This window comes from Haliotis rubra, unplaced genomic scaffold (genome assembly GCF_003918875.1).
Source record: "Haliotis rubra isolate DU_JTF1 unplaced genomic scaffold, ASM391887v1 Scf85, whole genome shotgun sequence".
Lineage (NCBI taxonomy): Eukaryota > Metazoa > Mollusca > Gastropoda > Lepetellida > Haliotidae > Haliotis > Haliotis rubra.
In genome coordinates this window covers 385,556-403,123 of record NW_025767579.1, presented here as the reverse complement: position 1 = coordinate 403,123, position 17,568 = coordinate 385,556, and positions in this window count along the sequence as shown.

Below are 17,568 nucleotides of genomic sequence, written 5' to 3'. Positions count from 1 at the left end.
TGAAGTCTACTGGTGAGAGTCCACTGTATGCCTTTCCAGTGTCAGCATAGGCTTCCCTTGTGACCCAGTCAAGCACCACCAAGAATAGTAGAGGTGATAGCAAGCGACATCGTCTAACTCCTGTTGTTACTTGGAATTCTTCAGACAATTTTCCATCATGAACAACTTTGCATGACAAATTGTACAATATCCCAAATCACACCATGTATTTTGATTGCGAACCATCTATAATGACGTGAATGTATCCTATCATACGTGGTGTTGATGTGATTGATGTTCGTATTTTATCTGTTCCTTAATACATATATCAACAAGTATGTATTTCGTATGAAAAGAGGGGCGGTGGGGTAGCCTAGTGGTTAAAGCGTTGGCTCGTCACGCCGAAGACCCGGGTTCGAATCCCCACATGGGCACAATGTGTGAAGCCCAATTCTGGTGTCCCCCCGCCGTGATATTGCTGGAATATTGCTAGAGCGGCGTAAAACTAAACTCAGTCAGTCAGTCGTATGAAAAGACCTTCCCCATGATGTGGAGCAATATTCACCAATCCAGACTGGTGTCCACATTTCACCACGTTCCAGTGAACAAAATGATTTGTTTGTTGGATGTGTTTGAGACAGAACTTTTAGCAAACAGCTGGCGTAATGACTAATATGATAGAAAATATCTCAATGTCATTTGTAGGAAAATAATCACTGAATCAGGAAAGTGTTCTTTAATTTTTATTCAAACATTGTATCAATATTACATTTTGTTCACTCTATATTGCACACACATGACTTCATAATGATATGTCGATTCGGTCAATACCTTAAATGAAAACATAGAAAGTGTTTATTGCTGACCGATTCGGTCAATACCTTAAATGAAAACATAGAAAGTGTTTATTGCTGACAGAAGATGAATGAAGACATAAATAGTTTTGGACACCATGACCATGTGGTATTACACAAAAGATGTATATTACGACCGTGGCAGTTAGTAGTAGTAGTAGTACTAGCAGCAACAGTAGTAGTAGTGGGTTTGATATCACTCAATAAATGTATGCCATGAGACAGGTAGTAGTTGTAGCAGTACGTTTGATATCACACAATAGATGAATACCATGACGCAGGTAGTTGTAGCAGTACGTTTGATATCACACAATAGGTGTAGACCATGACGCAGGTAGTTGTAGCAGTACGTTTGTTATCACACAATAGGTGTAGAAGCAGTACGTTTGATATCACAGAATAGGTGAATACCATGACGCAGGTAGTTGTAGCAGTACGTTTGATATCACACAATAGGTGAATACCATGACACAGGTAGTTGTAGCAGTACGTTTGATATCACACAATAGGTGAATACCATGACAGGTAGTTGTAGCAGTACGTTTGATATCACACAATAGGTGTAGAAGCAGTACGTTTGATATCACACAATAGGTGTAGACCATGACGCAGGTAGTAGAAGCAGTACGTTTGATATCACACAATAGGTGAAGACCATGACTCAGGTAGTTGTAGCAGTACGTTTGATATCACACAATAGGTGAATACCATGACGCAGGTAGTAGAAGCAGTACGTTTGATATCACACAATAGGTGTAGACCATGACGCAGGTAGTAGAAGCAGTACGTTTGATATCACACAATAGGTGAATACCATGACACAGGTAGTTGTAGCAGTACGTTTGATATCACACAATAGGTGAATACCATGACGCAGGTAGTAGAAGCAGTACGTTTGATATCACACAATAGGTGAATACCATGACGCAGGTAGTAGAAGCAGTACGTTTGATATCACACAATAGGTGTAGACCATGACGCAGGTAGTAGTAGCAGTACGTTTGTCGTTATTATGCACACTTCACGCTCACTTTATACATCAATTGGAACGGGTGTCCATGTCACAATGATATTGGCACACAGTTGATTCCAGTCATATCTTGCGTATCCAGGCATTCGTTTGTTGTGAACATTTAACTGTTAATCTTTGACGACTTTAGTTTCATCAACATCCAGTCTGTGGTGGGTTTCTCGGATCATTAATAACATGGGTATTGAAACTACAATGGCTCCAACCAATGCCCAGTTCATCCACACCGTCCCTGTAACAATGTAGAAGCATCACCTTAACGTACACGGTGAAGACACTGTGATCATGTCGGGGATGACAAAGTGCCGATATCAAATGAAAACAGGTATCCCTGAGAAATGTATTTTAAAACACTAGATATCTAATTAATATTTAATCTTTCCTCAACATGCTTGTCGTAAGAGGCGAAACAGGTATCCTGACGACATGTCATCGGTTTTATCGATGCACATGGTTGTCTGTATTCTTAACTCTCTGACCATATACAGTTGACCCGAGAAATATCACTCACTCATCTTGAAGATGCTGTTCACATAGACACAAACTATTAAAATAACTAATTCTGTTCATTTGACACATATGATATTCAAATATCTCTATCAGAAAAAGAACACAAGAGAATGTGGCCAAAATTGTATCCACTTACCAATATTTGGAATCATAAGCACCAACAAAAAGACCAGAGCTCCAGCGTTGTTCATGAGTGTCATGGCACCATTGGTAGTGCCCTCTCCGATAGGATAGGTGAGTTCGCAGCCCATCTCAAAGATGATTGGAATAGAAGTCTGGAGAGCTGTCTGCGCTGATATCACGCTCACGTATAATGTCGCTACAAACACAGTAGTCACACTGCAATATGGTCCGATATACCCCGTGTCCAGCAATCAGATATATAAAAATATATACGACAAACACTTCAGACTATGAGCAAATGTTTATAAATCACTATCAAATAGTGATAATACCAGCTGTATGTCTTTACGTCTGTGGATCGGTGGGGTAGCCTAGTGGTTAAAACGTTCGCTCGTGACGCCGAAGGCCCGGGTTCGATTCCCCACATGGGTACAATGTGTGAAGCCCATTTCTGGCGTTCCCCGTCGTGATGTTGCTGGAATATTGCTAAAATCATCTCACTCACTCAATTTACGTCTTTGTGATAATCAGACGACAACTTGGCAGGCGTACTATTAAGGACAGAGGTAAGTTTTTGAGAATGAACTTTACGAGTTATCGTGGTAAAACTGAATGGTTTTAAGACAGTGACATCTGACTGGCTCAAGCACCCATGCTTCCTTCGTGTATATTGATTGGACAAAGACGGCTCAGGGTTCAAATGATCCCACTTCCTATAGAATGTCCTTAGAATGTGAATGCAAATAAAAATATAATTATTATTATCGAGACAGTTATCACCATGCCTTATACTAGCTGCAACCATGGAGGACCAGCTGACAAACCAAGAATCATACTAAACCTGGATTAAAGTAGGCAGCATGTGTTAGGTAAGAGGAGATAATTACGTAAGGTGGCCGGCAGCAGTCCAGTGCATATGACGGCAAACCAGGCGAAGAATGATGCCGCGATGAAGTACACGCCACTGATGAACCACTTCATGTAGCGGGAGAACACATCAACCAGCCTACAACAGACACAGTGAGTGCGTGATGAACCATTTCATGTAGCGTTGGGCATAAGTTGTGAACGCCGGCAACACGCTATTAAAGCATTCGGTACAAGTTATCGAAACGTTCTATATAGGTTACTAATACGTTATCATAATATGTATACGTCAACTCGTTACGAATACGCTATGTATACGCCCAACACTTATAAAACATCGATTTTGATACGTCGACACACTCTGTAGGGGATGTCACGATACATCGATACTTTTGCTAAGAGGATACAATTATCGATACATTCAAAACTGTATCGATATTTAGTTTTGAAAATATCGGTTTATGTATTGTTTGCATTTTGCAACTTTATCTCTTTTTTTTATGTTATGAGAGTTATAAATGATTATTTTTAATGCACAAAGATGGGAAATTAGAACTTGTTAATCTCTGAGAATCAAAAATGTTGATCATTTCATGGACAATCATAAAATATGAAATATTAATGTTCAAAATGTAACTCAATTTGTGAAATAATGCCGCGAAAATAGGTATCATATGGGCCTTGTATACTATGGGCCTGTGGCCTTCAGTATGAATAAAGATTGATTGATTGATTAGGTATCATGATACGTGTCGATTCATGAAAGTTATGTATCGTGACATCCCGAATACTCTGGCTAAGTCGTCATGGTGTGACAGGGCCTAAACTCACTAGCTCACCTGGCTACTATCATCATGGCGGCACAGCTCACAAAGAAGGTGTAGAAGCCGATCCAGCCCGCCTGGTCCTGACTGATACCCGTGGGTTTCATGTTGACCTTCAGCACCCCGGACCACGCGGTACTACCCCCTCCGGCCATGCCGAACACCAGGGCGAGCACCCAGAACTGATACCTCCTGGTGAAGGCAAAATAGGAACAGCATCATTATCATGCTTTGATGCAGATTTTGATTCCTGAGGAGGTGATTGTATTTTGTTAGTGCTTCGGTTTGACTTTTTTGTGTGTTTTCGGTGTTTTATTGGTTTGTTATATTTCTTGTGGATGTTTTATGACGTGCGTGTGTGTCTGTGTATCTGTTGTCTTTTCTTTTGGGTTCTACTTGGTGTGGTTTCAGCTTCTAAAATTTAAAACTGATTGAATGTGTGTGTGTGTGAGAGAGAGAGAGAGAGTGGGTGTGTGTGTGAGTGAAAGATTCATTCAGCATATTACATTTATCGAAAATGGTCGTGACTTCACGGACATCCAATTAAGTACATCAATGATAACCAGTGTTGTTTGCAACATTGTATGGTTACCACTTAATGCATTTGTCTTGTTGTTGATGTTGTTGTTTTCATTGTCGTAGTTCATAGAGGTGTGAGTGGCGTTGGGATAGGGGCTAAGAGTTATGTGTGAATGTGTACCTTAGCAGATCTTTCAGTCCCTCTTTGAAGCTCTCTCTCTTGAACGACGCCGACACACAAGAGGGATTTGGGGGCTTGTTGGGGAAATACAGCAACATCAACAGAAACAAGCCCACTGACCAGGCACACTCTGAAACATTTGATGACATTTTGCACAAAATCCCGATTTGTTGATTTGTGTAAAAGTTCAGACAATGATACCGTGTGTCTTTCAGTCAGTGAGGTACTTTCGACTTTTTATGAAATGAAATTGTCTAGAATTGAATACTCTTTGAAATTAAACAGATATTTACTTATATTTGCTTTCATTTTATTTTCAGGTTTGGTAAAACTAACTGTATACTTTCTTTTGAGCACTAGCTTATTTTGAGCAGCTGGCAAAGCACACTTTGAAATAACTTAATGTGCTTAAGATTAAACTAATTTCCTTACCTATATACATGAGGAACATTATGTCTTCTCTCAGTTTCGCTACACTCGGCACTGGAAACACAACCAGTCATACATGGTTAAAAAACATGTGTTATAAATAAATCCAACACTTAGACGGAAATTTCTTAACTGTTACATATCATTCATAACTGATAAGTTACATATAACTCCTTCGTGATTTTTTAACATTCATTCTCTTGCGCTTAATACATATCATACAGCCTTTAAGGCTTCAATACGGTTTTAAGTATTGAATCTTTCAGAGTTAATGCTTTTCCATTAAAAGATGCCGTGGAGATAATTGTTTTCTTACCAGTGACATTGGTGCCGTTGATGCAGCCATCTCCGAGTTGAAATTCTTCAAACTGTGATACATCGGACAAACTTAAAAATAATGTTACGTTTATTCGGTTACTTCATGTGAAAATGTCAGAGACATACGTTTTGATTTTTGAAAAATTGGAGCAAGCATGTACACAAACTCGAGAATATTTACGTCATAGACAATTAACTAACAATTATTTAACGATTAAAACACCTTTCATACATAAACGCATATTCTTAAAAGGAATAGTTGTTTCCTTTAGTTTTTCATGCATGATCGCAAAATCTTATGTCTACAATAATAATTCTTCTATCTAAAAAAGGTTACATTACATTCTACATGATCATATTACACATAACGGGATATTTGAAAATGCATACCTCATGGTTAAGTTATCAACTGTGCAGTTTTTCGTATGAACTTCGGGTACCAGTTGGGGACCTGGATGTAAAACATATTGAATAAGAAACAAACAAAAATAGTATCACTGCTCTAATTTTGGTTTGTTTATTGTTGCTTTACGCCGCACTCAGCTATTTTCTAGTTATTTGGCGGCGGTCTGGAAATAATCGAGCCTGGACCAGACAATCCAATGATCAAACAGCATGAGAATCGACCAACTCAGTTTGGATACGATGACTGATGACATGTGTCAACCAAATCAGCGAGCCTGACCACTCGACTCTGTCAGTCACCTCTTACGACAGGTATGGGTTGCTGAAGACCAATTCTTACCCGGATCTACAAGGATCCGAAGTCTATTTAAAACCAAATAATTAACTACCATGGGATGCCTCTGAAAAGCGGTTTCAATCAGCTCATCGGCACTTCTCGGTTCAGGTGAACAAAGCAATCAGACATGCATATCTGAATCTGTGAGAAACATGTTTGTCAACAAACCATGACTTACCTACTATGAAAGAACAAGCTACCATGAGGAACTTGATGACTGTGGATAAGGCGGTGGCTGTGGTTCTCTCGTTGGGCGGAAACCACGCGGCCGACATGGAGGGGGGTCCGCCTGTCCCAACCGGCCCACCAAGACCGTTCAGAAACTGACCAATGTGCATTGTCCTGGAGAAAAAAACCCATAGTATATATAAAAAATTATAAATGCCATACCAAGTAGACGGTGTTCAATCTTTGTCCTCAAGTCATTGTCTCAACTTATATATTTCTATGTCTCTAAGAAGGTCGATTTGAAGTCTTCTGCACATTCTTTTAAAAACGTGAATAATTTGCTTAATGAGAAAATAAGCTGGGTCTATCTTCATTTTGAGTGAGTTAGACTTTGATTCAAGGGCGCTTTGAACAGTGTTCCAGTTTAAACTGTTTAAGATTCGTGAGGGAGGCAAGCCTAAAGTGAGGCAGACCTTGGGTTTCCACATGCCCCTCAAGCAGACAGTGTGTGATAATCTGGCGATCACATGATCTGGGATATGTGAGTGTACGATAACCATACTGACCACGTGACCCATGGTGGGGTGGTGGTTATACATCGTATTCCGCACCCGGCTGCTATAAAGAACATGCTCAGAAGAGATGATATCCTCAAACCTTCAACAGACGGTGAGATAAGTTTTGAAAACATTGTATGAAATAAAGAAAGGACGGTGCATGTATATACATGTAAACACAAATCTCTGTTTTGTCTGACAACACTTTGGACAATATTTCAGTCATGCCAGCTTGATGTGCAGTGGAGTGATTCCCGACAGAGAGCAAGTATGAGACCTCGTGTGGTGAAACCTAGAATAAAGATCATGGTGGAGCTGGATTCGAACCCACGATCATGGATAACTGGCACTCCGAAGGAACGCAATGCTGTATGGCTAATTGCACCGCCTATGAGTGAATGGATTTAGATTCAGTCTTTATCACCTTATTTGAATAAGACCATACATCTTGCCTCAGAAAAGGAAAGTGAAAAGAATATAGTTTGTGTCATATGCTTCAGTAAGAGTTAGGGTTGCCATTGTGTACGATATATCATGGCATGAGTGAGTTTGATTCTACGCCATTTTTAGCAATATTCCAGCAATATCACTGACACCAGAAATGGGCTTCACACATTGTACCCATGTGGGGAATCCAACTGGGTTTCTTCGTCGTGACGAGCGAACGTTTTAACCACAAGGCAGACGCATGTCTCTACTAAGTTGAGGAAATGCATAGGATATATAAACAGAAGTATCACCGATATGACATATAAAGGTATAGTGAACGATCCAATATCTGAAAATAATTTAAGTTCTTTTCACCTTTCATATCCAGCATCCAGGCGAATATTGGCATCCCAATAAAGTAAGTTATAGGCCCCCAGTTGGCCATAAGGGAGATAACCCCGTCATTCCATCCAAACGCTACTTCACTGGAAGTTGATATGGGCGACCAGGTATTCCATACAAAAGCTTGTGTCCCCGACAACAGGGAAAATACAACTAACATATACCATCGCCTCTTATACAGTTTAACATTAACATCGTCTTGTGTAACGTTCCCAGCTTCCTGAGATGCCGAGGTGTGTATGTCTATGGACGATTCTGAAGTCTTCCTGTCCGGGTTAATGGTGGCAGAACCGCCGATTGATGAGTAAGAGTGGTCCTCCTGGTCTGCTAACAATGGAGTCTTTGTGTCGTCCATGATGAACCTGTGTCAATGGTAAGCAATTTGTCATACTTAAAATAATCAAACTTTACGCACACCAATTTTTTACTTGTAGTCGTATGTTCCGATCACTGAAAGTTGGATTTGTAGTGACAGGATAATGTAGGTATTCACCGTTGTAACAGCAGTATCGATGTCTAAGTTTAGCCTCTAACGCCGTTATCAAGCAAGTGCACGTAGATAACGTGACAAGATAGTAAGAATATTCACCATCTTCTTTACACCACTAACTTCATAACGGCATTAGAATCTATACCGAAGCGCCCTGCATGTGTAAAAATATTACAATAATATACAACAAATAACAGCGAGCTTAAATCCTTCATAACCTTTAATAATTACATTTTATGTGAAACCGAATGCAATTTAAAATTGATTATTTTTACGAAGGCAGTATAATTAACATACATAAATAAGATGCTGTATCTGAAATTAGAAATTGTAAATCATACATGTTTCGGGTGATTGTATTTATGAGAATATAGTTTCATATCATGACAGGAATGCATTCACAGGAACTGTGTACTGACAGGAGATAATACGATGGAAACGAGTATTGTATAGAAAGATTCTGTTAATAACAATCTATCTCATATACGTGTTTTGTTTCAAATTGACATATTATATATATAAACACACTATGAACCAAAGAAAATAATAGTCTGCGAGTACATGGAATATAATTTCAGTAAGATTGAAATGATGCCTAAAATGTTCAGCCTAAAATCGCTGCTGCTCTCAGTCACTGATGACATATTTGATGGATAGCAACTTGTTTTATATCGGACATTTATCGTGCACTTACGAAATAAAAGAAGTTGTACTAAACACAGTGTTGACGAAGCAAGAATTGCGTGAGAACGACACAAACGTACTAACGAGTACAACATAATGAAAGCCCATTGCGAACTTTCAGAACCGCGTAGAAACGTACTACGAACTTCTTCAGAACAATTCATTTTGTTTTGAACATATTTGCACGGAATAGAAACTGAGTAAGGACGTAATGTGATCGAGGTAGGTCTGTCTGCGAACGGGATGGACGTGGTGGAAACTGCGTACAAACGTATTGTAAGTAATGCCCGACTGTACTACGTCCGCACACGTCCCCGGTAAGATTGAAGTACGGCAACTCCGTCCGTAGTACGGCAATCTCGTTTTAAGGACGTTGTCACTCCGTCCTATTTTAGAACGGGTATAACGTTGGACATGTTCAACGTTCTGGAGCACCCTTCCCTCCCTAGTCCGACCGAGCCCGTCCATACAATTCTTAAACATAGTGTAAACAGGTGCCACTACGTCCAGTCCGTTCGCACACAGTTCAAGCCCGATCCGAACATTTTATTTCAAGAACATTTTGAGAACAAGTTTGGTGTGATAGGGGTATTACTGTTAGTCACACTTTTTGACTTACCCGTTTCTCCGACCCAGTAGGGTATATCAGCCAGTCCACTACAGACTGACAGGTCGCTCTGCTATCTGCAGTAGGAAAGGGTTGTGCTCATGAAGTCTCTTCGTGTTGCCCTAGAAAAATACGGTGACACTGGCCTGCTGGTCCTGTGACCTATCCGTGTTGATATGCGGTCTAATCGTTGTATATTATCACACACATATAGTATTAATGTACATCAGTGAGGGGAATGTCGGCAGTGTATCGACCTGGTGCAGTGAGCTTAGTGCTTCTAGGTGGCGGCCAAAATATGTCGTACAAATCTTAATTCTAGCACAACATTGTGTGATACTCGATTCTGATTGGCTGAGAGCTCATCAAAACCGTTCTTAAATGGCAGTTTAAGACCGCTAATTAAAGTGACCGATTCACCGCGTATGAATACAACGAGCTCGTTGACCCTATTGTTTGTAAACAAACATGTCGGATATCGGCAATTTCTATCTCGGCAGCATCTTTGGTGTTTTTGAAGTAAAAAGCTTCTTTGAAGAAGAATTCCTTGACCCTAATCCCAGTGAAGAAACTACGAAGCTGGAAAATCCGTCAGCAGCGCAAAAGCGGCAGTATATAAATGTAAATTAAACATTCAGCGGTCTTAAATCAACGATAAAGGACCGCAAAATTGAAAACAGAGTAGCTTTATCTTCTAAATATATTTTGATTGCGCATGCGTGGCTTTCTCACTTACTAATATAGATAAACATGTCCACACTGCGAAAGTTTGTTTGCGGATTTGTTTTGTATGTGATTTCTTCACAAAAATAAGCTTCTTACCTATACCAGGAATCATTAGGATTAGAAGGTATATGAACGGTCCTATGTTGTTCATCAACGTCATCGCGCTGTTCGTTGAGCCCTTGCAGGTGGGGTAGGTCAGTTCACACCCAAACTCGAAGATGATCACCATCCTTCCAGCTAACACACTGATGTACACAGCAGCTGGGGGTAGAGAACAGATCTACAACAACTGTTTTGTCTGTCAAGTCAAAGTCAAAGATATTTATTGTACTTAAGGCCTCCGGCCCATATACAAGGATTACAAGTATATATACAGCACGTGTCACAGACATTTCACAAAGAAATTACAGTTCAGATAAGATATTGCTTCTAAGGAAAACAGCATGTTTTACATAAAGCGCAAGATTACGTATTACATTTTCATTTTTTGGAGGATAGAATGGAAGCAAAGGCAGATGAAGGATATTTTAACAGGTAATTATTTGGGATATATTTTTTTTCTTAAATCAGCATAATGTGGGCATACAAAAGCGAAGTGAATTTCATCTTCTATAGCCGAGTTACATAATGGACATATCCTTAAACGTCTCTCTATTGAAAATCGTCGGCCCTTATTTACTGATAAGTCTAACAAGCCCAATCGAAAATTAACAAGTGTGCGTCTGATATTTCTAGATGTCAATACAGATAGATATAGTTCTGGTTGAATTAAGCTCTTATGTGATCTATACAACTGGTATCTTGAACTATTGTCTAGACAGGAATGCCATTCTTGATAATACATGCTAACAGATTGTTCTCGAAATTGCTTAAGAAATAGATTAATATTACCAACTGTTTGATTTAGCCACACGAATCCAAAGCCATGAGAAAATAAAAGAGTTCTAATATGAGATGCCCATGTTGTCTTACCTCTATCATCTAAATGTACAAGCATGTTATAAGCTAGTTTGGGGATTCTTTGTTCGTGCATTCCAAGGATCTTTAACCAATATTTTAAACATCTGATTTGTGAATTTATATATATCGGATATCTACCACATTCTCCATAAACCATACAAGTTGGTGCTGCTCGCGCTACATTTAAAATCTTTTACATGCTAAAAGGTGTAGTTTCTCTAGACATTCATGACGTTGAAATCCCCAAATTTCAGACCCATAAAGCATAATCGGTTGGATTTGTGCATCAAACAATTTAAAATATATTTTCGGGGTTAAAATTCCAAAATTCTGGGAAACTGACATAACATTAATAAGAGCCTTCTTAGCACGTGATTTCAGGTCTATAACACTCTTTTTAAAGTTCATGGTATGGGAAAACAATAGTCCGAGATAGGTATACTGATTAACAATAGATACGTTTTTGCCACTCAAAAACCATTTTTCTTTAGAGGCGACAGGCCCACCTCTTCTAAAGATAACTATGTTTGTTTTTTCAAAATTAACAAATAATTTCCATTCATTTGTATAACGTTCCAAAATATTCAGTTGGTTTTGTAGACCGACGATAGTATCTGACACTAAAATTACATCATCGGCAAAAAGGAGGATAAAAATTTCAATCATATCTGGAAACATTTGCACACCATGTTTACCTGCATTGGAAATATCATAATACAGTTCGCTTATAAGGAAGGAAAACAATACAGGGCTTAAAATACACCCTTGCCGAACATCCATGGGACATTCGAAAAAATCGGTGACATCATCACCACAACGAACACATGATTTAATATTCAAGTACATAGATTTTAAAATAGAATACATTTTCCCTTGTAAACCAGACTTTCGTAAGCAGTGCCATAATTTACAACGATCCACAGAGTCAAAAGCTTTCTTAAAGTCAACAAATGCTACATAAAGTTTGTGTTTATTACGCGATAGACACTTTTGTATTATTGCATATAGTGTAAAGATATGGTCAGTAGTTGAATAATCTTTTCTAAAAGCCGCCTGACATTCAGGAATTAAGTTTCTTAGATTTGACCAGTTTGAGATTCTGTTGTTTAAAACAGTTGTAAATATGTTCACTCATTAAAGATATGCCTCTATAATTATCTGGATTGTCTTGAGCCCCCTTTTTATGTATAGGGACGATAATTGAACGAGACCAGCTTTCTGGAAACGAACTGCTTTCAAATACAGTATTAAAACACTTATGGAGGAAGGGCATTAACTCTATTTGAGAACATTTAACCATTTCGATTATAATATTGTCGGGACCAGCTGCTTTTCCGCTCATTAAGTTGTTTATAGCATTCTTTATCTCATCTACTGAAATTTGTGTTTCCAAAATCATTTGATCAACAGTGTCATAGTCATTCGAAGAGATAATTTCATCATCGAAGGAATAACCATCGCTTGGAAAAACAGCATCATTAGAAAAAACTGTCTTGAAATGTGTCATCCATTCACATTTTGAAATATTACTTTTAGGATTTGATCTCTTTCTTAATGAACGAATTTGTTTCCAGAACATAGCAGGATTGTGGATAGAATCATTCAATCTGTTCAATCTTTGATTACGCAGGTTAGATTTGAATTTTCTACATGAAGCTTTGTATTTGTTTCTCATTTTACAAAAATAATTTCTGTTGCTCTCCTAACGTCTACACCGAAAACTTCTAAGTGCTTTGCGCGCGTCTCGTCGCGCAGATTTACACTCGTCACTTAAGGGTGTTTTATAGTTTTGCTTAAACGGCTTAGTCTTTTTCTTCATACAATCTGCTGAATCTAATATGACATGGACAAACTCATCTAAAGCTCCGTTTAGATCGAACTCAAGTTTCGATAAGAGACGGTCATTATAAAATGAAGTCTTACTTTTCAAATTATCTAAAAATATTTCGCAACAGGCGTCGTTCCAAACAATCTTTTCTTTATAATCATCAATATGGTTTTATCACTTGAGTTGTTCATATTTGGAAATTGACAAGTCAGTTCTAGTGGTAAATGATCAGAGTCTACTCTGTCTCCAATATTCAACAAGTTAATAAATTGGAAGAAGTCTGGTGAACCAATAAAATAGTCATTGACACTTGATCCCTGTTGCCCATGAAACGTATATTCGCCTTGCGAGTCTCCATACACTCTACCGTTCGCTATGAACAGGTTGAAGGTATAGCAGCATAAATCTAATAACAGATTACCAAAATTATTAACAACAGTGTCGTGAGAATTACGATCATCAATAGGATAGTTGTCATCATCAGCGCCCGCTTGGAATATATGATTCCTATTATCATCATCAAGACTAGGAGACACATTGTTCTGTTTACCTGTACGGGCATTCAGATCACCACAGATAACAGTGTGACATTCAGCAAAGTCATGGAGATTCGCTAGCAGATATTGCTCCAGTTGTTCAATATTACATTTGTGATTCATATGCTTATAGTACGTTGAACCAATAGGAGGAATATAAGTACACATCAAATTCATATCTTTGTCAAGTGAAAACAATTCCTTTAAGAATTTGATACAAATGAAATTATCAATATCAGATGTTAATTGTCTATAATTGTTCCTAAGCGAATGGTGGATGCAAACGCAAACACCACCTGAGAGTCTACCGTGATCTGACAATTTGATAGCAGGGCTATAGAACACGTCATAGCCATCCAACCAACTGTAAGAGATATCGGTTACAAAAGTCTCAATCAAACATATGATGTGAAATTTACAAACATAATCGATAAAACTGATATCATCAATCTTTTCAGTCAACCCATTTATGTTCCAGCACAAAAAAGGCTGTTTTCTCACTGTCAGTTTCAATCCGAGAAAGCGAATGACGATTATCACCGGTGTCAGTGCTAAGAGGACCCTGTGATATAAAGTCCGGGCCTTGGCCGCCGTCCTATTCAGATACAGTACTTGCATTTTGTTGACGGTCGTCACGATCAGTACGTGGCTGACGACTACTTTGTGTAATCCTCATATGGGGACGAGACTGAGTGTGCGCACGTTCACTCGGTACCACTACAAGTTCACCGTTCTTGAAGTAACCAAACTGGCCAGTTTCTTTCAGATCGTGAAGTTGTTGACGTTGGCGTGTGGTCAGATCACTGGATATACCATATCCATTTTCCTTCAGCACAGGCCTTGCTTTCAGTGCTCTAACTTTGTCATCTGACACTTGTACCTTGACAATTATCGGGCGTGGCTGAGTTGAATCGGCACGCTTACGCCCAAGGCGATGGGCTCTAATAACGTCAATTGGTTGCCACGTTTTGAACGTTAGGTACTTTGTGAATAGGTTGAGAATAGTTTCCTTGCATGCCATCGATTTCTCCCCTTCGGCTTCTGGTACACCATGTATGGTGTAACAGTGAACAATTCAACTAAAACTGAAAGATTAAGTACTAAGTAATTAATTACAGCTATCTGAATTTGCCATTTTCTGTCTTGGTCCTTATATTACTTTTTTCTATATTTTCAACTATTCCATATTAATTGATGCCCCCTTTTGGAGACCTGTAGAACCACAAAAATTAACCAAAAAGAAAAGCTACTGATGTTTCAAATTTGTTTTACAAGTGGCATTTTGTGTGTTTTTATTGTACTCTAGTTGTGAACTTTATACAATATTGAATTCAGTTTTATGATGAGTGTGTGTGAAAACAGCGGGTTGTTTTGATATACATATGTTATTCTAACAACCTCAGGTCTCGGAAATTGAATAAATCAACTGTGTAATCATTTGGGTAGTAGTCTTCAATGTTTTTTTCTGAAACATACTGAATTATATCTGCTCACTACACGCAGTTAATGTTTCCTGTGCTGCAATTCGATTTGATTAAGGCAGTTACAATTGTGACTTACTTGACTTAATCCCCTTTACTCCTCGAGGAGCATATGGCCTCAACAGTTGTCCTCCACTGCCTGTCAGTGGCTATGCTCTTGGTAGCCTCCCAGGTTAAGCCGGATTCTCTTATTTCCTTTTCCAGGCTTCGTCTCCAGGTCTGTTTTGGACGTCCTCTTTTCCTCTTGCCTTGTGGGTTCCAGTCAAGCGCTTGTCTGGTGATATTTGTTTTGTGCTTTCTTAGCGTATGTCCAATTGTCGCTTGATCTGATCAGAGACTGGGTCTTGGTTTGCTGCTTCCCACAAGTCAAGGTTGAGGACTTTATCGAACCAGATGATGCAGAGAATCTGTCGGAGACATTTTGTTGATGTATTTTGATGGAACTGATCTTGGTTACTCTCCACGTTTCCGACCAATAAAGCACGACGGAACGAACATAAAAGCTGATGATTAGCAGCTTGGTTTTCAGGGATAGGACAGCGATTTTCCAGAACGGTCTTAATGTGGTGAAAGCATATTGGGCTTTTCTGATCCTAGCCTGATGTCCTCGTCAGTGCCACCAGTTGTGCTGACTTTGCTGCCCAGATAGGTGAATTCGGTGACGTCTTCAATCACTTGTCCGTTGACCTGTAATGGATCTTGCTGTTTGTTTTGGGTCCTCAGAACTTTCGTCTTATCTCTGTTTTTGTTGAGATCCCAGTGCATCCAGCTTGTCTTGATGTCCTGGAGTCTGTGTGCAAGGAGCGCTAGGTCGTCTGCAAAGTCTAAGTCCTCAAGTCTACTGGTGAGAGTCCACTGTATGCCTTTCCAGTGTCAGCATAGGCTTCCCTTGTGACCCAGTCAAGCACCACCAAGAATAGTAGAGGTGATAGCAAGCGACATTGTCTAACTCCTGTTGTTACTTGGAATTCTTCAGACAATTTTCCATCATGAACAACTTTGCATGAAAAATTGTACAATATCCCAAATCACACCATGTATTTTGATTGCGAACCATCTATAATGACGTGAATGTATCCTATCATACGTGGTGTTGATGTGATTGATGTTTGTATTTTATCTGTTCCTTAATACATATATCAACAAGTACGTATTTCGTATGAAAAAGGGGCGGTGGGGTAGCCTAGGGGTTAAAGCGTTGGCTCGTCTCGCCGAAGACCCGGGCTCGAATCCCCACATGGGTACAATGTGTGAAGCCCATTTCAGGTGTTCCCCGCCGTGATGTTGCTGAAATATTGCTAAAAGCGGCGTTAAACTAAACTCAGTCAGTCAGTCGTATGAAAAGACCTTCCCCATGATGTGGAGCAATATTCACCAATCCAGACTGGTGTCCACATTTCACAATGTCCAGCAGGCACGTTCCAGTGAACAAAATGATTTGTTTGTTGGATGTGTTTGAGACAGAACTTTTAGGAAACAGCTGGCGTAATGACTAATATGATAGAAAATATCTCAATGTCATTTGTAGGCAAATAAACACTGAATCAGGAAAGTGTTCTTTAATTTTTATTCAAACATTGTATCAATATTACATTTTGTTCACTTTATATTGCACACACATGACTTCATAATGATATATCGATTCGGTCAATAACTTAAATGAAAACATAGAAAGTGTTTATTGCCGACAGAAGATGAATGAAGACATAAATAGGTTTGGACAAAATTGAATTGACATATGTCATTCTTGCCACCATGACCATGTGGTATTACACAAAAGATGTATATTACGACTGAGGCAGTTAGTAGTAGTAGTAGTACTAGCAGCAGCAGCAGCAGCAGCAGTAGCAGTAGTAGTAGTAGTAGTAGTAGTAGTAGTAGTAGTAGTAGTAGTAGTAGTAATGGGTTTGATATCACTCAATAAATGTATGCAATGAGACAGGTAGTAGTTGTAGCAGTACGTTTGATATCACACAATAGGTGAATACCATGACGCAGGTAGTAGAAGCAGTACTTTTGATATCACACAATAGTTGAATACCATGACGCAGGTAGTAGAATCAGTACGTTTGATATCACACAATAGGTGAATACCATGGCGCAGGTAGTAGAAGCAGTACGTTTGATATCACACAATAGTTGAATACCATGACGCAAGTAGAAGCAGTACGTTTGATATCACACAATAGGTGAATACCATGACGCAGGTAGTAGAAGCAGTACGTTTGATATCACACAATAGGTGAATACCATGACGCAGGTAGTAGAATCAGTACGTTTGATATCACACAATAGGTGAATACCATGGCGCAGGTAGTAGAAGC